The sequence below is a fragment of the Trachypithecus francoisi genome, unplaced genomic scaffold (genome assembly GCF_009764315.1).
Source record: "Trachypithecus francoisi isolate TF-2019V2 unplaced genomic scaffold, Tfra_2.0 Lachesis_group0, whole genome shotgun sequence".
NCBI lineage: Eukaryota > Metazoa > Chordata > Mammalia > Primates > Cercopithecidae > Trachypithecus > Trachypithecus francoisi.
The window spans coordinates 76,743,706-76,769,501 of NW_022681453.1; the positions used below are offsets into that span (position 1 = coordinate 76,743,706).

At 39.0% G+C, this 25,796-nt stretch overlaps 1 long non-coding RNA gene across 1 annotated transcript; it reads right to left on the bottom strand.

The window, feature by feature from the left end:
* Window positions 1-430: 430 nt before the first annotated feature.
* On the bottom strand, window positions 431-24,898 carry LOC117083532. The gene is made up of 3 exons (XR_004437113.1): window positions 24,585-24,898; window positions 10,383-10,679; window positions 431-543 (listed from the first exon to the last, which is right to left on the bottom strand). It is a non-coding gene; the product is annotated as an uncharacterized LOC117083532 (long non-coding RNA).
* Window positions 24,899-25,796: the final 898 nt, after the last annotated feature.

Genomic DNA, 25,796 nt, shown 5'->3' on the forward strand with positions numbered 1-25,796 from the left:
CTGCACCCAGACTTAACCTATTTGTGTGCTGTAATTATTGATATAATAGGACTTTTAAATTGTTTATATTTCATTTTAGTATATTTTCTTCTGTCTTATCTTTTATTAGGCTAAATATTCTTTTGCTACATTAAGAGTTATATTTTATTATTCTGCTGTTTTCTCCTAACTTACTAAGGACAATACATATGTATTTTTTAAATCAATTTCTTAAATTTCCCAACACATATACCTTAGCATAATTCTCCTCACCTCTCGTTATCTATTTTCTAATTTTTTTAAATAAAATCTTACATTTATTATTTTAAAATCCAGATTCAAATTATGTAGTTAAGCAATCAATTTCATAATGGTTGAGGCCAGGAGTTCAAGATCATACTGGGCAACATAGTGAGACCCCTGTCTCTACCAAAAAATAAAAATAAATTACCTGGACACGGTGGCACATGCCTGTAGTCTCAGCTAATCCGGAGACTGAGATGGGAGGACTGCTTAAGCTCAGGAGGTTGAGGCTAAAGTGAGCCACGATCGAGACACTGCACTCTAGAAAAAAAAATGCAAAAGCTTAAAAACAACATTTTTAGGTTAACAGAGACTTGGGACACAGAAAGGTGAACAAAAGGGGAAAAACTCCCAGCCATAATGAAACATAAACATTGTATTAAAGAAATTTGCTTACATAATTTAAAATTATTGGACAGATTTAAAGGAGCACTTAGAATTAATATATCACCTTAACTATATCAGATGTCAATATGGAGCAAAAGAAGTAAACAAGGAACTCGACAAAACGAGAAGGAGAATATAATAAAACTAAAGGCAGAAATCAATCAAAAGGAACACAAATAGAATTCATATACATTTTTTTCTAGAGATTAATTGATCAAACTGGTGGCATGTAACACTCAGAAAATTATTTCTGTAATACTCAGAAAATTATTTCTGTAATACAAAGTAACAATATAGAATGAAAAGGGAAAACTACTACTGATGCAAGAAATAGCAAAAATAACAAAACAATACTGTGAACAGTCATATGAAAACTTATACAAAATGAATAAATTTCTGAAAGTGGCAAATTGGCCACAAAACTTTAAAAATTAAATAGGCCAATAACTTAGTAAGCAAATAAATCCAAATCAAAGACTTGCTTTGCTAAGTAAATAAATAAATAAATAAATAAATAACAGACCTACAGGATTGTTGAGGAATAGATCTATCTTATTCATGTCCAAAAGGGAGAACTATAAAATTACTGAGATCTTTCTTTGAGGCTAATGTTATTTTAATTTTAAAGCCAGGAAAGGATAATACAGGAAAATAAAATTATAGCCTTCTTTTACTTATAAATATAAAGCAGAACAATTTCCAAAATGGCTTAACATTAGAAAACTGTCAATATAATTTATCATATTAGTAAATTGCTATGAAAAATTCATGATTATCTCAACAAGTACCAATAAATTATTTCTTAAGTTCAACAACATATTTATCATAAAATCAAAGAAGATAGGAATAAGAAAATATTTCCTAACCTTGACAATATGCTTAGCGATCAAACTGCAGCAAATATCATATTTAACTGTAAGGAAATTTTAGACATGGTCTTTTAAATCGGAAACAAGAAAAAGATAACTGTTATTGCAGGTATTAAATATAAAAAGAGGTGTCGATTGGAAAGAAAGAAGCAAAACTATCATTAGTTGTAAGAAAGATAATCAACTTCATGAAAAACAATAAAAATCAACAGAAAAACTTAAATACAGAGTTTAGCACAGTTTCCAAATATTGGTTAACTTAAAAAATCTGAAAATGGGCCGGGCGCGGTGGCTCAAGCCTGTAATCCCAGCACTTTGGGAGGCCGAGACGGGCGGATCACGAGGTCAGGAGATCGAGACCATCCTGGCTAACATGGTGAAACCCCGTCTCTACTAAAAAATACAAAAAAACTAGCCGGGCGAGGTGGCGGGCGCCTGTAGTCCTAGCTACTCCGGAGGCTGAGGCAGGAGAATAGCGTGAACCCGGGAGGCGGAGCTTGCAGTGAGCTGAGATCGGGCCACTGCACTCCAGCCTGGGCGACAGAGCAAGACTCCGTCTCAAAAAAAAAAAAAAAAAAATCTGAAAATGTTCCTAAACAACTAATAACCAGCTAGAAATGTTTTTAAATATCATTAATTATAGTGAACAAATTAAAAGCACCTAAGAATTAACCCAGCAAAAATTGCACTTACATTGAGAAAATTGTAAAACCTTCCTAAAAGACATTTAGAAAGACTTGAATAAATGGATAATATATTTATGGCTGAAGGAAATTTCACTATAAAGACATCAGTGCCCCAAACTCAAACTTATTAACAATTTATAGTTTGACTTAACATTGTTAAATCCATCCACTTTTTATCCATAAAAAGTGGACTTTTGGTTTTCCCTTAAAGACTTCTGTTCCCCTAATGGTATAACTGAAAAATGTAACAGACTGTTGCCAAACAGGGAGAAGTAATCAATATCTAGTATGTAAAGAATTTAAGATATAAAAAATTTCTGGCCTGATGCAGAGGCTCACCCCTGTAATTCCAGCACTTTGGGAGGCCGAAGCAGAAGGATCATTTGAGGTTAGGAGTTTGAAAGCAGCTTAGCCAACATGGTGAAACCCCATCTCTACTAAAAACACAAAAAATTGTCAGGGCGCAATGGCTCACGCCTGTAATCCCAGCACTTTGGGAGGCTGAAGCAGGTGGATCACCTGAGGTCAGGAGTTTGAGACCAGCCTGGAAACATGATGTAACCCCTTCTCTACTAAAAAATAACAAAAATTAGCTAGGCGTGGTGGTGGGTGACTGTAATACTAGTGACTTGGGAAGCTGAGGCAGGAGAATCACTTGAACCCAGGAGGCAGAGGTTGCAGTGAGCCGAGATCACACCTTTGCACTCCAGCCTGGGCAACGAGTGAAACTCCATCTCAAAAACAAAGAAAATGCAAAAAATCAGCCAGGCGTGGTGGTGGGCACCTGTAATCCCAGCTACTTAGGAGGTTGAGGCAGGAGAATCGCTTGAGCCCCAGAGGCGGAGGTTGCAGTGAGCAGAGATCGTGCCATTGCACTTCAGCTCTCGGTGACAGAGCGACACTCTGTCTCAAAAATAAATAAATAAAATGTGCAAATATAAACAGCCAACCAGACATTACTTGAAAATGTAGACAAGAACCTCACAGAAGGGGAAACTTGGATGGCTAACAAATATATGAATACATGCTCATACTTATTAATAATCTGAAAAAATGCAAATCAAAGCAGTCATTCAACTGGTGATGTTGGGAGGGGATCTGAATCAGGGAATGAATAGAAATATTCAAAAACATTAATATTAATATAACCTCATTGGAAACCAGTAATTCATGAAATTGGATTATATATTTAACCAAATCATTGTTTTCATTTATTTCTAAAATAATTGTTGCTACCAAATGCATGTTTTAATTTGGAAGGTTAAATCTTAAATTTGAAGTGTACAAAATAACAGTAACAAATTCACAAACCTGCCAATTACCTGTATGTGAGAAGAGAATGGCTCATTACATTCTCCATGTGAGACTGTCTCAAATGAGGTATTGGTTCACACATATTCTGTGACCTAGAGATGTAGCGACATTAATGTATCCATAAGAGGAATACAGCCCAAACACTCCCCCTCATGGCAGTACATTGTAAGAGTATGCTATGAGTAAAAAATTTGGAGATTCAGATTCAAATTCTCTTGAGATTGACCAAAGTATATTTTCAAATGCTTCGTTGGGCATAAAAATACTCGAATTACAGAACTTGCATATTGTTTCCACTCTATAATAGTGAGAGTCATAACCTATGATTTGTCCCCTTGGAGAATCTATTCATTATACTCTAAAACTTAAACCACTGGTCCTTATGTGTTCCATATATTTCAGATTCATATATAGAGATAATTAACCTATTCCCTTGGATGTAAAATAGGCATTTCAAAATTAACATGTTCAAAATTGAACTCTGGATTCTCTTTCCAAAGTTTGCTCTTCCTCTAATCTTTCCCACATTTGTAAAAGTTTTCTTCATCTAACACCAAAAAACAAACAATCATCAGGACAATTCTTACATTTTGCTCTTTTACCACAGCTGTTCCTTCAGCAAATCTTGCCATCCCAAACTTGTCGTTAATCCCTCAGTCCCCTTTGCTGCTACTCTAGTCCAGACCACCATCAACTCTCATCTTGACTACTGCAATAGTCTCTTTGAAAAATCTCCTTCCAATCTCTACCTTTTTTTACCTCTCAATGAGCTTCCTCCCCACCAGCTGTCTGTGATCCATATTCTCTCGTGCAAAAATCTGTCCTCAGTAAAGACTCTTAAACTCAATTTACCATAAGTATTAATGATAACTAACAGCCTACCTTTGTAATATTCCAGAGTAAACTATCACTTTAACAAAGATACATCCTTCAGTGAGGGAATTACCAAGCATGTGGAAAAAAGATTTTTCATAACAACTGTTTTCATGACGGATCTTGCCAGAGCCCTTGGAATTTCTTTTAAACGATTGAAACTAGCCCTGTTTCACTCACCCTTTTTTTCACAAACAGGTAACATCTTCTTTCTCAGAGCAATACAGAGGATAACGATGACAACACATGAAATAAATTAAAATGTTATGAGTGCACCTATAGGTAGACAAATAGAAGAACTAGATGTACCTGAAAAACACAAATCAGAAGCGTTCTTTGTGACTGTGCTTCTTTTCTACACGCTGCATTGCCCTCTTGATACCCTTAAGCTGTAATGCTCTTTTGATTTGCCACTGCCTCTTTGACGTTAAAATTAATACTATATGAGATTTGCCATATTCCACTAGATTAAAAACACTAATGAATATTCAAACTCCTACATGTTTTTCAAAGATATATAACATCTAATATACTCTTTTTTTTTTTTTTTTTTTTTTTTTTTGAGACGGAGTCTCGCTCTGTCACCCAGGCTGGAGTGCAGTGGCCGGATCTCAGCTCACTGCAAGCTCCGCCTCCCGGGTTCACGCCATTCTCCTGCCTCAGCCTCCCAGGTAGCTGGGACTACAGGCGCCGCCACCTCGCCCGGCCAGTTTTTTGTAGTTTTTAGTAGAGACGGGGTTTCACCGTGTTAGCCAGGATGGTCTCGATCTCCTGACCTCGCGATCCACCCGTCTCGGCCTCCCAAAGTGCTAGGATTACAGGCTTGAGCCACCGCGCCCGGCCATCTAATATACTCATAACATTCTCAAGAATAAGAAAAAATAGGTAATCACCTAAATATTTATCACAGAAAAATGGTTAAGCAAAATATAATATAATGTAATAAATAATACAATAATTTTATTAAGAATTATATATAATTTATAATTACATATATCTATACATAAGTTTAATAATAAAATATAATGTAGTCACTTGCTGACTATCTTACTAAAATGGAATTTCAAGAGTTTGGAATAACCTCAGAAAATAAATGTATAATAATAATAATAATAAATATTCAAGATGAATGTATTAAGTAACGTGATAAGCATTTAATAGGGATCATTTATTCACATTATCTGGGTAAGTGCAGTTATTAGGTACAGATGAGAAAACGGAATCTCAGTGATGTTAAGAGAATCACTCAAAGATATACCATAATTAAGTGGAAAAAGTGAGAAACAAGTTTCATTTTCACTGGAGTGCCTAGGCATCAACACTTTAAAAAATAGCTACTTTGACCAAAGTGTAACTAAATTGTGTTACTGACATGTCTTCATGTAGCCCTCTGAATAAAATGTACATTTTTTACTGCAGTTTAAAATTAACAAAAAGCCATCATTTTAATTGTCAATGATTCTTCTTAGATACAATATAAAAATGAACATATACACTTTATGTTGGCCCTTAAGTTTTTGCTAACATTAACGTGAAATATTTTGCATTTTGCATATTTAGGTCTTCTCACAGTAGGCTTTTTCTCTGTCCTCTTCCTAATTGCCAGACTGCTGTAATTTTCCTGCTTACTCTTTTTACATTTGCTGCTTTGAATTTTCCATTACCATTGAAGGAAAAGAGAAATCTTTTTCAGTAGTTCTTCTCTACAATGTTATTTAGAGAGTACATGTAATCTGGTTGTGCCATTTATCTTTGACTGCTCAGACATCATTTTGTCTCGGTTTCTAGATTTTACCAATGGTCTTTCTCAAGAAGACACTACATAGTCATTCTAAATAGGTGGAGGGGGATGACTATGAAGAGTTTGGCGGTAAAATATGAACACACCCTTAAAGTCAACAACAACAAAACATAAAAAAGAAGGCTTATATGAGAATTTCAGCAGAATTAGGGATTTATATTCCTAATATTTGTTACAAAACTAAGCAAGGAATAATCATTTTCTTAGTTGATAACTTCTTTATTGACATTTGTATTTCAATAAGAAGTAAAATTAACTGATATCTAGCTAGTAGATTGATGGAAGATACATAGGCTATTCAATTGGCATATTCCAATCTCATGAGTTGGGGAAGGTCTAGGCGAATGGATCACCTGAGGTCAGAAGTTCAAGACCAGCTTGGCCAACATGGTGAAAACCTGTCTCTACAAAAAATACAAAAAATTAGCCAAGTGTGGTGGCACGTACCTGTAATCCCAGCTACTCGGGAGGCTGAGGCAGGAGAATCACTTGAACCTGGCAGGCAGAGGTTACATTGAGCTGAGATTGCCCTACTGTACTCCAGCCTGGGCAACAAGAGCGAAACTCCATCTCAAAAAAAAAAAAGAAGAATATTTCTGATCATTTTCCTGTATATTCTGATTATGAACTTCCTTACATGTCCTGCAGATAAATAAATCTTATTTGATTTGCCCAAGTGATATACTGGTATTCACCAGTCTGTTAGTCCATAGTTAATACTGAAATTTGTTACAACTTTGTTTATGAAGCTTGTCATCTAAAGTGGGACAGATACAAAGACCCTAGACTCATTATGCCTACACTTTTCAGAGGAAATCACCAGAGTAATTAGGAAAAGGGAGAGGAGGATGATACTGTGTAACTCGTTTTGTCTTCTTACAACATGTGTTTTAAAAAGGATAAGGCCATAACAAAAGAGGAAACATTTCAGTGGAACAGGTACATGTTTTCCTTAACTTACTGAAGCCTGAAATGTAGCCTATTAATTTGAAAATGCAGAAGATCATAGTATAGAACTTAAAATGTGTTGGACTATAAGGCTCAAATTAAAAGTGTATGATATGTAGAAAGAGCAGAGATGAGACTACTATTGATTTAAAGCTCTATGACAAGCCAGAAAAACTTTTTTTTTATACAGATATTTGGGATACCTTCTTTGGGCTCCTAGTAATTCATTAATATATTCAAGTTGTATAGTTCATGGCAAGATAGTCACCACAACTCTAGGCTACAGGATAAAGGAATTAAGAGTATTTGCTCCAAAGCTTGTCTTAGATCCCCTGTTGAAGTAGGAAGGGGAGGATGCATTATTCTTTAACCCCAGAGAATGGTGAAGGTTGTTTGGCTTGTCAATGGATCCTTGTGTTTTATGCTCATATTTATCCAAAGGAAAGGAAATCTGTTTGTTGAAGGGATATCTTCTGCACTCTCATGTTGGCTGTTTTGTTTTGTTTTGTTTTGAGATAGGGTCTTACTTTGTTGTCCAGGCTGGAGTACAAGTGGTATGATCATGGCCAACTACAGCCTCAAACTTCCAGGCTCAGACAATCTTCCCACCTCAGCTTCCTGAGTATCTGGGACTGTAGGCGCTCACCACCATGTCTGGCTAACTTTTTAATTTGTTACTGAGGCAGGGTCTTGCTCTGTTGCCCAGGCTGGTCTTGAACTCCTAGACTCAAGCGATCAGCCCACTTCAGCCTCCCAAAGTGCTAGGATTACAGGTATGAGCCACTGTGGCTGGTGACTTTCATATTAATTGCAGCACTATTTACAATAGCCAAGATAAGGAATCAACCACAGTGTCCAACAACAGATGAATGAATAAAGAAAATGTGGTATATATGCACAATGGAAATACTATCCAGACTTAATAAAGAATGAGATCCTGTCATTTATGGCAATATGGATGAGCCTAGAGAACATTATGTTTAGGGAAATAGCCAGGAACAAACAGTTAAACACCACATATTCTCATTCATATGCAGAAGCTTAAAAAGTTGATCTCACAGAAGTAAAGAAAGGAGGATACTAGAGGACAGGAAGGGTTGTAGGAAAGGAGAATAGAGAGAAATTCCTTAAAGGTTATGAAATTTTAGCTAGGTAGGAGGAATAAGTTCTAGTGTCCTATAGCACTGCAGGATGACCATGTTTAACATTAATATATTACATAATTTCAAATAGCTAAAAGAGGGGATATTGAATATTTCCATCACAAAGAAATGATAAATGTTTGAGAGGATGGATATGCTAATTATCCTAATCAGATCGCTATACCTTGTATGTATCAAAAAACTTCACTATGTACACCCCATAAAAAGGTACAATTATATTTGTCAATTAAAATAGATAAATAAGTAATTTTAACAAGGATATATCTCATAATGCCCAAGTCAACCACTAAAGGAAGAGTAAAGAAATCTTATTTAAAAATTAGTTAATAAATTAAAATTGGGGGAAATAAAATTTTAAAAAATAACTCAAAATCAAGGAAAGAGAGAAAAGAACATTAAACATTAAACAGGTGAGAGGTAACAGAAAATGAATAGTAATGTGGTAGATTAAAACCCCAAAATATCAGTATTTACAGTGACTATATGGAGAATAAATACTTTAATTTTAAAAGATTATTTACTATAATATAAAAAGTTATTTAAATACTGTTTATTGGCTTCTACTGTTAGAAATATCCTGTGAGGATATTATACCCTGTTTAATTATTGTTATAATTAAATTATTGTTATAAAACAGAAGATAAATACAGGTGACAGAGCTTGGAAGGAAGGAGAGCAAAGAGAAATGGGCAACTAAGAGAGACATTCTGAAACCGGGTCAATGGTCAATGGTCTTGTTGTTTGAGGTGTTATCCAAGCTTGTCGTCTTGCCACCAAGAGAATTAAGAAGCATAGATACAAAGGGTGAAGTTGAAGCAAACATTTAATAAGTGAAAGAAGAAAGCTCTCTGCAGCAGAGAGGGGAGCCCTAGTGGGCTGCTGTTTTACAGTTGAGTTCAGAAGCTTTTATAAGAAACTCCTCTCAGCTCTGCAGCTGCTTGAGCAAATTCTCTTATCTGTACAACTGTCTGTGTAACTTCCCTTATCTATGCAGCTACAGGTTTGTTTCTAGGTAAGCACAAAGCACAGCTTCTCTTGTTTGTATAACTGTGGGTTTGTTTTAGGTAAGCCCCCCTCCCCTCCCCATGAAAGCGCCCATGGAGCCCACCATGTCCATGTCTGAAAAGGGGAGGTAACTTTTTTTTTTTTTTTTTTGAGACGGAGTCTCGCTCTGCCACCCAGGCTGGAGTGCAGTGGCTGGATCTCAGCTCACTGCAAGCTCCGCCTCCCGGGTTCCCGCCATTCTCCTGCCTCAGCCTCCCGAGCAGCTGGGACTGCAGGCGCCCGCCACCTCGTCCGGCTAGTTTTTTTGTATTTTTAGTAGAGACGGGGTTTCACCGTGCTAGCCAGGATGGTCTTGATCTTCTGACCTCGTGATCCGCCCGTCTCGGCCTCCCAAAGTGCTAGGATTACAGGCTTGAGCCACCGCGCCCGGCCAAAAGGGGAGGTAACTTTTTCCTAGGATCTCACCAATCACAAAAAGAACAAAAGGCTTCTATGCTGGACCTTGCCTCCTTATCTGTGCAGCTGCAGCCTGTGTTTTCCCCAGGTTGCTCTACTTGTGCCTGTAGCTGTGATTTTTCAGGCTCCTTTTCCAAGGACTAGCCTTAGCTGTCTACCTAACTTTTTGCTTTTCTTCTCCCTACATTGTATGGTGGATGAAACAAACAAACAAACAAACAAACAAACAAAACACAGGTTTGGCAAGGCTGTTCAAAGTTGTAGAAGTAAGCAGGAAAGAAAAAACAAGGTATATTGGGAGGAAAAGGGTGGAGGAAAATTTGAAGGAGGTGTAAAAAGAGCTCAGTCTTCAGTAATTGTGGCAAAAATTAAGTGGAGATCATATAATGTGGATCAATTAACATTTGCCATATAAGAACAGTTGCCCCGGGAAGCAGGACTAGGGTAGAGATGTCTTCATTATTTGATTCATTTAACCATGCATGTATAATACATTGATTTACATTTTTAAAAATATGTGACTTATACAAACACTTCTGGTAATGGATTTTGAAGAAAAATAAATATTTTTCCTTACTGATGTATCATTTCTACTTACATTCTTGTTTTACTAAAAGAGGAACAATCTTCTCATTATTCATTAGAGGATGATTCATGTACACAATCTGGCGTTGGAGTACCAGGGACCTCAGTCTCCATAGAGATGGTGCGTATTTCATGACAGTTATTGTGCCATTTGGATTCTGGGCAAGATATTCCTCTGGTGAGTTAATTAATACTTATAACGGGAAAACAGATATTTGAGGAGCAGGTGTTCTCACGGATGAATAATTAAGGCTAAGAAAATCTTCAAAGTCCAGATTCAGCTGGGGTTCAGTTCTTAATTCAGATACAGCTGAGGCAAAAAAAAAAAAAAAAAAAAAGAGAGAGAGAAACAAAATTAAATATAAAAGTATGTTGGCCGGGCGCGGTGGCTCAAGCCTGTAATCCCAGCACTTTGGGAGGCCGAGACGGGCGGATCACGAGGTCAGGAGATCGAGACCATCCTGGCTAACACGGTGAAACCCCCGTCTCTACTAAAAAAATACAAAAAAATTAGCCGGGCGAGGTGGCGGGCGCCTGTAGTCCCAGCTGCTCGGGAGGCTGAGACAGGAGAATGGCGTAAACCCGGGAGACGGAGCTTGCAGTGAGCTGAGATCCGGCCACAGCACTCCAGCCTGGGCGGCAGAGGGAGACTCCGTCTCAAAAAAAAAAAAAAAAAAGTATGTCATGCTAGATTTATACGATGCCTAAGACTGGTCTTCCCCAAATTTTTGTTTATTTGTTTGTTTTTTGAGACGGAGTCTCGCTCTGTCGCCCAGACTGGAGTGCAGTGGCCGGATCTCAGCTCACTGCAAGCTCCGCCTCCTGGGTTCACGCCATTCTCCTGCCTCAGCCTCCCGAGTAGCTGGGACTACAGGCGCCCGCCACCTCGCCTGGCTAGTTTTTTGTATTTTTTAGTAGAGACGGGGTTTCACCGTGTTAGCCAAGATGGTCTGGATCTCCTGACCTCGTGATCTGCCCGTCTCGGCCTCCCAAAGTGCTGGGATTACAGGCTTGAGCCACTGCGCCCGGACAAAACTTTTATATAATTAAATGTACTTTTAGTTTTACAGGAAAAGTAGGTTATAAAATAAAGTACTTTATAGATGATTTCTGAAGAGTTGTACATGTAAGAACTGTGAGTATCAGCTCCTCTAGGTTCTGATTACTGCTGATATTTTGTTGGTCTGAGCAAATCAGTAATTTGTGTATAGATTTTTCAAAATTTAGAACTAGTGTTTATATTGGAAGGTAATAATTATAATTTTGAAAGATTTTTGAGTTTATCACATCCAGTTTATACACATACAATAAAGCTTTTAGCGCTAGGAGTTTCATATTTTGGTCATAGTTTCAACATTTTAACATGTGAATTATAGGGTTCCATGTTGCCTTCCAGATTTTATTATTTGACTACAAACAATGAAATTTGAGAGATATATATTATGTTATAATATATAACATATTACATATATTACATATGTAATATATGATACATATAATTATATATGTAATATATAATATGTGATACATATAATTATATATAATGTATGATACATAGATTATATATGTAATATGTGATATATAATGCATATTATATGTAATATATGATACATTAAGTATATATGTAATTATATGATATATATTATATAATGCATAATGTGTATTATATAATACATTACATATAGTATATATTGCATTATATTATAATATATTATATATTTACTAAATATTAAATATATAGTAAATATATTTATTAAATATTAAATATAAATATTAAATATATAAAATATATAATATGTATATAATATATGATATGTATATAATATATTATATACTATATATGTAATGTATATATATGCTATATATAATATATAAATAATAAATATATTAATAATATATCATATATTAATATATTATATATATATAATATATACAATATATAAAATTATATTATTTATCTATTATATATTTTTATATATTACATATATTATACTACATATTAATAACATATAATATTAGTATAATACATATAATCAATTATTAATATACAGTTAATAATATATTATATATTATATAATACGTATTATATAATATATATTATATATATATTATATTATTATTACTATATTATGTATTATATTACACATAATATATAATTATGTATTATATATTACACATAATATATAATTATGTATTATATATTACACATAATATATAATTATATATAATTTAAAGGAGGGAAATGTTATCTTTCTCTGTTTCTATAAGAGATAAATACGGTGGATATTTTTCTATTGGTAATGATTGAGTTCACCTTTTTCATAAGATATTTTCTTTCTCTTCTGAGTAATTCAAATAAAATCTGGCCCTTGTGAAACCTGGGAAATCTTGTCTGTTGAAATACAAGGCCCTTGTGAAACCTGGAAAATCTCGTCTGTTGAAATACAAGGTTAAACACATTCCAAGAGATCTGTTCAAACTAAAATTATTTTTTATACTTTGAGGTGCTTGAGAAAAAGACTACATTATTTATGAGAAAATGTGCTTTATCTTGGAAATTGTGTTCAAACATTAGCTTACTGTTTTGTAAAATAAATGCTTATGAAGCTAACACTGTTGCAGGATTCAGGAGGATGAGAGACCTCAGGTCGAAACAGGAGAATCTTTATTGAGTGCACTCAGGCCCAGCTGACTCACATCCAAAAGACCGGGCCCAGAACAACGACAGCACCTGACTTTTACACACATTTCACATAACGCGATAGGCTAGCTTGAAGCAAGCTTACAGTGGCACGAAAGGAGGGATCCAGAGACAGGACAAAGACAGGATTGCATATAACCGTTGCCAAGCAACCCAGATGTTTGTTATCTAGGTTTGTCTCTGCACAGGTTTATCCAGGCCTACGCAGGTTTTTCATGACCTTTGTTGTACTTCTTAAATAAAACAGAATACTTGAAGTCACTACTTAAGAGAACAAGAATCTATAAACTCATTCCATAAAACAAAGGAAAATTTGTTTTTCTTCTCCCTATGTTGAAGGAGTGCTGGGAGAGTCTCCAGAGCACATTAGACAATATTATCAAGAAATTTCCTGGGTCTGGGCTGTGCCTGTTGCTGCCTCTGGGACAAATTAGCCTAAAATAGGAAAACTGATTTCTCTTTCTTTTCAATTTTATTATTTTTTAAATTTCCCGCTTCATTCCCCCCTTTGAGGCCTTTTATAAAGGAAGTTTACTAGAAGACCTCAATATTACTTAATTTTGCATGAAGAGACAAGATTTCTTTTTTGAGCAAAGATTGATATACACACAAAGCCATTAGCTGAGTGTTAGTTTGTCTAGCTATGTTTTTAGCCAACTGTGCTAACAGATACTATAGTACTCGTTGGAACTGTGGATTATGGGAAAGAGTGAGCCTATGGATGTTATCCGGCAAACATTAAAATATAAAGATCTGACTCCTTCGTGGGAGAGAGACTTTGGTCTGGTTTAAGAGACTTCCTTTCCTTGTCCCAGTGCAAATCTTTTTTTTTTTTTTTTGAGACGGAGTCTCGCTCTGTCGCCCAGGCTGGAGTGCAGTGGCCGGATCTCGGCTCACTGCAAGCTCCTTCTTCTGGGTTTACACCATTCTCCTGCCTCAGCCTCCCCAGTAGCTGGGACTACAGGCGCCCACCACCTCGCCCGGCTAGTTTTTTTGTACTTTTTAGTAGAGACGGGGTTTCATCATGTTAGCCAAGATGGTCTCGATCTCCTGAGCTCGTGATCCACCTGTCTCAGCCTCCCAAAGTGCTGGGATTACAGGCTTGAGCCACCACACCCGGTCGCAAATCTTAAACCATGTCCTAGATGAAAGCTAAGGGTTATAACATACATAAGACTGGCTATTCATTGGGTCACAGACTGAATAGGTTGTTTGGTTGTACATACACGTCTCCAGAGGGGTTTCTGTGTATTCATAGTATGTATGGTACCATAAAGTCTTAACTACTGTGTTTCTTATTTACGTAGTGTGCATGCACTGATGGCAACTATCTATGTGCTTTTCTTTTTGTATAGACTTAGGTACAAATAAAGCCAAGGCAAAAAGTAACATTCTTATACTAAATATGGACAGAAAGAGTTCTTCCTTGGGCAGAGAGATTGGCAATAATGAGAGCATAGTAATAAAATACTAAGATAGTAATTAAACATAAAATTTGTATTCACATCTACTCATTTGATGATGACTCCTCAAGCTTCGGCCATGCGTAGACTAGTCAACTTCCGGTTGCATGACTAGAGCAGAGCTTACAGTTTTCCTTAAGCTTCCGCCCTGTGTAGACTGGCCAGCTTCTAGAGTGGCCAGAGCAGGGCTGCTGTTATTTCTACTGGTTACATGGTCTTGTCGCAGGATCAGCCGTGTTGGATGGTCTGGGTCTCATTGACTGATCCACTGATCGTGGGCCGCTGGTTTTAGCTGACTGTGGTGAATACAAGGCATGATACCTGAAACTTTAACAGCAGTGGGAGTAGGCAAGATTATAGAATGGGGCCTATCCTATATGAGTCCTAGAGTGGTTGGATTTCCTTTTTTAACTTAACTAAAGTTCCTAGGTTTGAAAGGGTGTATTGGGGGGGTCTGTCAGACTTATAGGCACTTTTTCTATATCTAGCCACGCACTTTTTGCATGGCCATACTTAAAGACTGCATTTGCCTTTTTAAAGTTAGTTTTCCTAGTTTACAGAGATCACTTTTAATCTGACTTATGATGAGGGGTGGCTGGCCGAACAAAATCTCATAGGGCGAATACCTAGTTTGTTTGGTGGGGGTGCACCTGACTCGGAGGAGGACCATGGGCAAGACCTGATCTTACCTTAGATGAGTCTCTTGGCAAAATTTTTTCAGCAGCTGTTTGAGTGCCCGGTTCATGTACTCCACTTTACCTGAGCTCCACGGCCTGTAGGCTGTATATAATTTCCACTTTATTTTTAATAGTCGAGTTAAGTTCTGAACTATTTCAGCCACAAATGTTGGTCCATTGTCTGCTTCTAGAGTTAGAGGCAGTCCAAATCTGGGAATAATGGTTCTTAACAACACATTGGTCACCTCTAGTGCCTTCTCTGTCTAGGTGGGGAAGGCCTTGACCTATCCTGAAAAGGTACAAATGAACACCAACATGTATTGATAACGCCACTCTTCAGGGCAATTCGGTGCAGTCCATAAGCAGTTTTTCACAGGGCATGGCTCCTGTTTCCTGAACTTCCAGGGACTGAGTAGGCCCTTGTCGTGGATTGTTCTGAACACAAGTTAAACACTGTTTGTTTATAAATGGCTTGAGTAACAGCAATGAGCCATGGCACATAGCAAATAATGCCCTAATAATGTCTTTAGTGTTTTTTTTTTTTAATGTGAGTTCCTTGGTGAAACTATTTTACAAATCTGGGGGCCACCATTTCAGGTATGGTTAGCCTCACATTGGAGATTTTTTACCATTCTCCTTCAATGTAGTTTCTATTTTCCTGGGCAAACCAAGCCCTTTCATTTGTAGTATAGCTTGGGATCTCTGGGAGGGGAATCTCTAGGAAGAGAGGCATAGCCAAGGCTTCTTCTTTACAAGGTGGAGTTGTCACGGCAGCCTGCTTTGCCTCTTTGTCTGCCTTTCTGTTTTATTTAGCCTTCGGTGTTCTTGCTTTTTGGTGCCCTTTGCAGTGCATTACTGCCACCTTTTTTGGGGGCCTATACAGCATTTAAGAGCTGTAGAATTTCTTCCTTGTACTTTATATCTTTACTTCCAGCAGTTAAAAGTCTTTTTTTTTTCTTTTTAAATAGCCTCATGAACATGCAAAGTGGCAGAAGCATATTTGGAATCTGTTTAAATATTTGCCTTCTTGTCTTTTGCTAGCCAGAGAGCTCTTGTCAGAGCTATTAGCTCTGCTTTCTAAGCAGAAGTTCCTGTAGGCAAGGACTGTACCTCTACTACCGAGTTCAAAGTTACCACTGCATATCTAGCTCGGCGGACTTCCTTTAGTATGAAACTGCTTCCATTAGTACAATATTCAATGTCCAGGTTCCTGAGGGGCTGATCTGTCAAATCTCTCCAGCTTGAGAGCACCTCATCTACCACATCCATACAGCAATAAAGAGGGCCTCCTGGCACTGACCTGATGAGGAAGGAGCAAGGTAGCTGGGTTTAGGGTATTCACAGTCTCTAAAGTCAGTTTATTAGCTTCCTGTCCCAGTAGAGCAGCAGCAGCTAGTGCTTTAAAACAAGCAGGTCATCCAAGTGCCACAGAATCTAATTGCCTGGATAAGTATGTCACTGGGTGATGCCATGACCTTATGGCTTGAGTTAGAACCTGTATAGCCTCCTTTTACTTGTGGACATACAAGAAGAAAAGTTTAGTTAGTTAGATCTGGTAGTCGTAAAACTGGGGCCTGAGTCAAGGCTTTTTTTGATTTCCCTAAAAGCCTTTTCCTGGTTGGCCTTCCAGAGGAGGGGCTCCTTCTTTCCTCCCCTTTGTGGCTTCGTATAATGGCTTAGCCATGAGCAAGAAATTTGGGATGGAAATGCGGCAGAACCTTGCTGCCTTTAGGAACTTTTTAATCTGACGCCTGGTGGTTGGAGTAGGAAGTGCACAAACAGCTTGCTTTTGTTCACTACTAAGCCATCTTTCCTCTTGGCTTATATAAAAGCTTAAATACTGGACACTTTTAGAGCAGATTTGAGCCTTTTTTCCTGACACTTTATATCCTGCCTTTTATAGCAAGTGCAGGAGATCTTGGGTTCCTCCTGGGTGCAGTAGCCCTTGGCTGGTGATTTTCTTATACCACAGCCCTGACCATTTTCCTTATTCTTTTGACATTCATCTTTTCAGTGTCCTTTCCTTTTGCACCGTGCACATTAATCTCTCTTTAGCCTCTGCAGGCTTTCAAATTCTTGTCCAGAATAGCCTCTTCCACGACTGCGTTCATGCCCACGTCCAAGCCTTCTTGCAAAGTCAGCTTCTCTTCCGGTAAGGGCTGCTGCCAGCAAATTAGCCTTTCTTAAGCCTCTGATCAGCCTCCTTTTTTGCCTGCTGATCTCGGTTAATGTACACCTTGGTAGCCACTTTAATAAGCTGTGTAGTATTCACGCCTGCAGAGCTTCTAACTTCTGTGATTTTTGCCTGATATCTCCTTGGGCTTGCCTTACAAACGCTGTATTCACCATGCACTGATTTGCAGCAGCCTCAGGGTTAAATGGAGTGTACAACCAAATTGCGTCACAAAGTCTTTTATAAAACTGGCTGGTGCTTTTATCTCTACCCTGCAGCACCTCTGAGATTTTTTCTATATTGATTGCCTTTTTCTTCTACCATCGTTTAGCCTTTGCAGAAGTGCTTCTCGGCCATCTTTGCAGGCACTGAAGGTGGACTGCATTATCTGGGTCCTAGTGGGGGTCCACTTGTCCTCTTAAGAGATGTAAGCACAACTTGGGCACGGACAGACCTGAGACAGCCTGCTCGATTTTTCGAGCATTTCACTTTAACTTCCTGGAGTTCTGATTTCTCCTTCTCGGGTGAGACTGGGAGCGTGTATCCATTTGAACTTAACTACTTAGGGGCAGTTAGACTTGGTAAAGGGGGGTAGATTGTCCCTCCATAGCTGCCAGGGCAGCTGATTTTTACTTTCACTTTTGGTCTGGCAGTGCTACAAGCCCTTGTGACTTTCCTTTTAACTCTGTAGCTGCCGGCGCAGCTGATTTTTCTTGGCGTGAGCTGCGAGCATTCTGCAATAAACTGCTAGGCAGGGCTGCATCTATTTAGCCATTAGTCAATATGAAGCCTTTGTGTGAATGTCCTGGCTGTCCTCCGACCCTAGTCACCACCTTAAAACACACGACCAATTTCTTTATCTACAGTGCCTTCGGTCAGCCAACCACACTGAAAGAGGGCTATTTTAATTCACAGAGAGTTTTCAGCATCTGAGGGGTTAACCTGACTCCTTAATCTCCTGGAAAGCCTTTTTTAAAGTTCTTTAGCATGCATTCCAAGGGGGTGAGTTTAGAGGATTTTCCTCCTATTTCCTCCCAGTAACCATACAGCACATTCACCCTTCCTTTTCTCCCTTCAAGACTCAGCACACTCCCTCCTCCTTTCCTTTTAGGCTGATTGGACCCAGTTGGTCCTATATGTTGCTGGGAATATACAGCCTCTACTAAGAGACCTGCCACTCCCTGCATGTCACTCCTCACATTGGTTTCTCCCGGAACTGTCTCTTTCACACACTTTCACAAACTTCCCCTGCCCCAGGACTCCTCATCAGATGAAACTGTAGCAGGAGGAGCCGCAGACAAAACCCCTCAGACACCAAGTTAAAGAAGGAAGACGTTTATTTGGCCGGGGGGCATCGGCAAGACTCCTGTCTCAAGAGCCGAGCTCCCGGAGTAAGCAATTCCTGTCCCTTTTAAAGGCTCACAACTCTAACGGGGTGCGTGTGAGAGGGTCGTGATTGATTGAGCAAGCAGGGGGTATGTGACTGGAGCCTGCATGCACCAGTTCAATTAGATCGGAACAAAACAAGATAGGGATTTTCACAGTGCATTTCTATACAATGTCTGTAATCTATAGATAGGAGAACCAATTAGGTCAGGGGTCAATCTTTAACTATCAGGCCCAGGGTGCAGCACCAGGCTGTCTGCCTGTGGATTTCATTTCTGCCTTTTAGTCTTTCTTCTTCTTTCTTTGGAGGCAGAAATTGGGCATAAGATGATATGAGGGGTGGGCTCCTCCCTTATTCCCCCCTTTTGAGACTCTCACTCATTTTATTAGTGGGAGGTCTCACTTTCATTTTCACTACCCATGTCTTCTTGCAAGACAGATTGATAGTAATTCATATAGTACACTTGTGCTGAAGCATTTTGGTGAACTAAGTTAGCGATGAAGCTTTTTATCATTCGAAGAAGTACAGGTAGCAAACAAGGGAGCAGTAAGTAGGTTCTTATTACTATTCTAACTTTTGTTGTAAGGGTTTTAATCCTCCTAGTGCTGGGTACCGTTTTCTAAACATGGCCCCAGGATCAAATCCATGCCACACTTGCACAGTCACATGTGCCAGTTTTGTCATATGTCTAACTATGTCTTCAACTACTTGCCCTTGATTATGTGTAGGTAGCAATTAGTAAGGTTAAATTTCCTACAGACCTCTCCTTCAGCTGCTAGCAAGTAGTTGAGAGTCAATCTATTTTGTTAGATAGCATTTCTCATCTGAGTTTCTTGCCGGGCCAGAATAGTCAAGGCTCTGCCGGTTTTATAGTGATTATTTTTAAGACAGCTTGCAACCATATGATTCGGTTGATCATGTAAATGGGGGTCTGGTATCCCCACGAGCCATCTTGCACCTAAGAAGCAGGCCTATAATATTGTATGATTCTCTCAGAGGGCCGTTTATCATTTTTTCAATTTCTTATAGCTATGCTTCTCTTTTCATGGGAAGCATACACAAGGAAGCCCAGGAGTTCACCTGTTTTTATGGGCAGTAGGAAGAAAGATGGTTTAATAGTGCCAATAACACAACTACCTGCCCACTGGTCAGGTACTTTGGCGTAAGTTCTATGACCACATATCCAGTATAATCCAGTGGGGGCTGTCCAGTTCCGGTGGGACTCCAGGTGGGTCCACATGGTTTGCAACTTTGGGAATTTACTAAATGGATTTCTCTCTGTGTGATTTGAACTCCACCATGTGACTGTTTTTGTGGTACCATTATACAATTTTTGTCTCAGACAACTAAGTCATCCTACGGGGTGAGTGAATTCTTTTCCTTCTCTAGCTATGCAATGTTGTCCAATAATTGAGGCTTTTAGGACCCAGAAATTATCAGGGTGATTCTTTTGAGCCAGGAATTCATCAGGAACTGGGTCTGTAGGTACTAATTCTTGGGCTTCCTATGGCCATTGATCTCTTATTACAGTTCCTCCACATACATAACATGAAGTGACATTGAGAGACTGTGCTACATGCTCGGCTAATTGCAAAAACAAATTTCTTGTTTTTCCTGGAATTTCTGGTACTGGCACTTTTAGTTTATCATGGAAGATTTGAAATACTGGCTCAGAAGAGCATTTATAAACTTTTTCTCAAACCACGATATTTACTTGAAGATACAGTCTAGCTCCCTCAATTTTTAGGGTTACACGTTCCCTTTTTCTTCCAGTGAGGATCAAGGGGATTGGTTATTACTGGCTCTGAGGGGTTACATTGTCCCTTAGTACAGGAAGGGCCATTTTTTCCTTTCTGAAGGTGGACTGGATCCTTTTCATTTTTTATTTTTTTAATGTGCAGATGTAATATTTGATCCATTTTAACCAGGCATTTGCATCTTGGTGTCCTGTCTTAATTGCTAAAGTTTGTTGTAAGTCTTTAACTTCTATGATCCCCTAGTAAAATGAATGTATGGTTTGAGGGAAATTACAAAAACCGGTTGGGGCAGTCCATTCTTGTTTTTCAGTGGTCCACAGAACATTGAACCAACTACGGCGTGAAAGCTCTACATCAGGAGGCAAGAGTCCTGGTTGGCACTGGGGTCTTTATCGAAATCTCCCTGGATTAAATGGTCCTAGTTTACTAATGCCTAGTCTGAGGAGAGTCAGGAGGGACAGAAGTACTTTTCTGAAGTAGAAAGCTGTCTTTGACTTGGCAAGTCCCCACAGGGTATAACAAGGCAGGCATTAAATGCAATAGTTTGAGGTGAAATTGACTTGGTTATATTAATAACTAGATGGTCAGCAATAGAACGAGGAAAGAAGAAAGAGTAATAGAATAGATTAAAAGAGTTAAATTTTTCTTAGCTTTAGTTTGGTAGGGTTTTCCCCTGAAACTATGGCCCACCACTCTGGAGGGGGTGGCACTTTCTTGACTCCGTTGTGATGAGTCCATCCTTTTTTTTTTTTTTTTGCTGTACGAACGACAGTCTCAGTGGTTAGCAGCACAAGGTAGGGTCCTTCCCAGGCTGGCTCAAGTTTTTCTTCTTTCCACCCTTTGATGAGAACGTGATCTTCAGGCTGGTGCTGGTTTACCAGAAATTCTAGGGGTAATACATGTGCTAAAAGACTTTTAGCTGGTTTTCTGTTTTGTTTTGTTTTGTTTTTTTCAAGAAAGGAAAGTGGAAGATAAACCAAGTATATAATTTTTAAGAAATTGACTTTTTGTTTTAAATGTGGGGACCTTGGCAGTGGACTTTATAGTCCTTAGTGCCTTTTTACTGAGAAATTTCCTTTAGCACCTATTTTTATTAGTTTTTAAACCAAAGAAAGCCAAATACCATTTTACATTTAACAATGCTTCTCATATGATTTTTATACCAGATAAGCTAAATTTTATCTTTATATTAGTGTTATTAATGTTAAATCTAATTTTAATAAAACGTTATAGATATATGTATCTAATTTTTAATGTTTGACCATAAGGTAAGATTTTATAGACTCTTTTTAACCTTTTATAATTTTTGCTAAAGAGCAGGTTGGTACCTTAAGAAAAACCTATTATGCTTTTACTTTAATGTCCAGTTCACAGAAAAACTGGATGATACTTCTTTAATTTTAGCTAATATGTTTACACACAGAATTTTCTTTACAGTTAATGTTTTAAAACTTGCGTAAACCTTCAAAACAATATTTTTTTAACTTTTTAATGTAGGTGAAAATGTACATTCTTATGCCTCCTTATAATCCTTTTGCCAAAGGTGTATTTTACTTTTCATATACACCTTGCACGTAAACTTTTTTTTAAATAGTTTTACATTCAGGAGACCTAGTTACTTTTAAATTATACAACATTTTTTGCACAAATTCTTTTTTTAACACACTTTTTTTATAACCTTGTTTTTTTCTTTCACGACTTTTACAGGGAATTTTTTGACATGCCTTAACTTTCTGACTTATTACAAACATTTCTTTCTTTAAACAACCAGTTAATTTATTTCAGGACAAGAATTTACCATATAACACTCTTTTTATATCAGTTTGCCCCCTCCTTTTTTTCTCTCTTTGACATTCCGCCCCCCCACTTTTTTTTCTTTACTTGTGTATCTCTCTCTTTCTTTCTCTCTTTGACTTTCCTTCCGCCTCTCTCTTCCTCTCTCTCTCTCTGCTTCTCTCTTTCTCTCTCTCTCTCTCCTTGATTCCCTCTTTGTATCTTCCTCTCCATCTCTTCCTCTCTCTCTCTTTGCCTCTTTTCCTCTCTGTCTCCTTTCTCTCTCTCTGCTGGTCTTTCCTTGCCTCTGCCAGTCGCTTATGTTGCTGTTCTCTCAACTACTGTGTATTGGGGGAAGGGGGTCTAAAACCAGCTGTAACCAAGTGTCTATGTACAAGAACTGGTCTGGGTTCCCTGGGTTACATGTTACCTTGTGCCATACCTTTGAAACAAGGGACCTGTCCAGGCTTCCTTCTAATGGCCAACCTACTTCTAAAGTTGGCCAGTCTATCTTACACAAAGTTTTAAGTTTTCCTGGTGTCATGGTACTCCATAGACTCCCTTAAATTCTTTTTTGAAATTTTTCAACATAGTGCCTAGTAGGGTGGACTTATTTGTGCCTGACCTATGCTTCTTCAAGACAAAACACCACGCTCACACCACACGCACACCACAAAACACAGAACGGGTAAAAAGGGCACACACACGCTTTTGCAGTTTGCACCAAACCACAATCAAAACCAGAATCAGAATATCCAGAAATCCAAGCCAGGTCAAATCCAAAACCAAAGTATCAAGCAACCAAGTCAAAAACAAAAACGAAAGTGCCGGTACAGGCACACCTTGGGTGATCAGGCCACGCTTCCACTCAGATGGAGTAGGCAAGTTCCCAAGACCAATCCTGTCAAGCAATTCAAACCAAGTCAAAACCAAAACCAAAGTGCCGATAAAGGCACGCTGTGGGTGATCAGCTCATGCTTCCACTCAAATGGAGTGGGCAAGTTCCCAAGACTGGTCCTGTCAAGCAATTCAAACCAAGTCAAAACCAAAACCAAAGTGCCGATAAAGGCATGCTTCCACTCAAACGGAGTGAGCAAGTTCCCAAGACCGGTCCTGTCAAGAAATTCAAACCAAGTCAAAACCAAAAACAAAACCAAAGTGCCAATAAAGGCATGCTGTGGGTGATCAGGCCACGCTTCCTCTCAAACGGAGTGGGCAAGTTTCAAACACTAGTCCTACCAATCTTTAGATGTCCAGACTCCAAGTGCCTGTTTCTTCCCGGTGTTCAGCCACTGTGTTGATCCTCCATGAGGCCTGCCACACACTGCTGTGGCGAGGCGTCCCACGGGGCAAATGCCTACCCGGGAGCGCTCTCAGGATCCGCATCGCTTGGGCTGGTCAGAGTCCCCAGCAGGGATGTTCCACAGGGCAGGCTTAAGCTGCCTAAGGAGTCACCTCAACCATCTGCCATTCACCTCACTTCCCAGTCAGCGAACCAAGAAATGTTGACAAAACTCCTCAGACACCAAGTTAAAGAAGGAAGGGGTTTATTCAGCTGGGGGCATTAGCAAGACTCCTGTCTCAAGAGCTGAGCTCCCCAGGTGAGCAATTCCTGTCCCTTTTAAGGGCTCACAACTCTAAGGGGGTGCGTGTGAGAGGGTCGTGATCAATTGAGCAAGGAGTGGGTACGTGACTGGGGGCTGCATGCACCCGTAATTAAATCGGAACAAAACAAGATAGGGATTTTCACAGTGCATTTCTAAACAGTGTCTGTAATCTATAGATAACATAACAGATTAGGTCAGGGGTCGATCTTTACCTACCAGGCCCAGGGCGCAGCACCAGGCTGTCTGCCTGTGGATTTCATTTCTGCCTTTTAGTTTTTATTTCTTCTTTCTTTGGAGGCAGAAAGTTGGCATAAAATGATATGAGGAGTGGTCTCCTCCCTTATTACAAGCCTCTCTCGTGTCCTGGGTAGGTTCACACACACCCACACACTCCCAGTTGTGGTGGCAAGCCACACTTGCCACCCTGCCAGCAAGCTCTACCTTGCTGCACTTGCCGCTCTATTGGCCCATTTCCTTCCTTTTTCCAGTTCCTGTCTCCAGATCCAGTGAACCACTTTCACTTTGTTAGTGGGGACAAGAGGTTCATCCAAATCGGCAAACCTCTCCTGCCGCCCCCAGCCACTCTGGGTTGGATTAGTGGTCATTCCCCGGGAAGTGATCAAGCTCCCCTTCGTCCTTAGGGGATGGGCTTCCCTTCCTTGGGTCCCAAAACTTACCGCAGTTCAGATGTCTGCGTGCAGCTCTTGAGATTGTCCTGCAACCCTCCAGGTTCTGATGCACTGTCCGGGGAGGAGGACTGGGAGGTGGAGAGCCACTTCCTTCTCTGGGCTTAGGTTCTCCCAGTGGTGCCTGAAGTTACAGGTCTCCCACTGCTGGGGCCCCAGACCACCTACAGGCAAAGGACACAGCCAACCTGTCTTCTCCATGGGCCTACTGGCTTGCTTGCCAGAAATGTTGCGAGATTCAGGAAGACAAGAGAGACCTCTGGTTGAAACAGGAGAATCTTTATTGAGTTCACTCAGCCCAGCTGACTCACGTACCAAAGAGTGGGCCTGGAACAAAGACAGCACCTGACTTTTATACACATTTCACAAAACGGGGAGGGCTAGCTTGAAGCAAGCTTACTGTGGCACGAAAGAAGGGATCCAGAGGCAGGACAAAGACAGGCTTGCATGTAACTGTTGCCAAGCAACCCAGATGTTTGTTATCTAGGTTTGTCTGTGCACAGGCTTGTCCTATAACCTTCGCTATGGTGCCCAGGCAGCTGTAGTTGAGGCCTACTCAGGCTTCTCATGACCTTTGTTGTACTTCTTAGATAAAACAGCATACTTGAAGTAACTAGTTAAGAGAGCAAGAGTCTATAAACTAATTCCATAAAACAAAAGAAAATTTGTTTTTCTTCTCACTATGTTGAGGGAGTGCTGGGAGAGTCTTCAGAGCACATTAGATAATATTATCAAGACTTTTCCCGGGTCTGGTCTGTGCCTGTTGCTGCCTCTGGGACAAGTTAACCTAAAACAGGAAAACTTTTTTCTCTGTCTTTTAAATTTTATTTTTCTTTAATTTCCCGCCTCAAGACAAGATTATTTCAGAATAACCAGCAGTTTCCTTGACCTTTTGCTTGCTTTTCTGAATATTTTGAATATAACACATTTCTTTCTATTTTATTCCAGAGTATGCAAATGTGAATGACATGAAACATCACTGTACTGGAAGAATGAATATATTACTTTTAGTAATGTACCTGAGCTAAATGACTGAAGCCTTAGGGTGCATAGAAGTGATAACAATTTGTATGACATTTTGAAGTGAATTAAATATTTTCAAACATGCTTATTTGACAGCCAGTGTTGTATTTTTTAGATCAACACAAAGGACAATGATTACTCCAAACCCAATATTTTCAAATTCGCATATTTAAAGTCAGA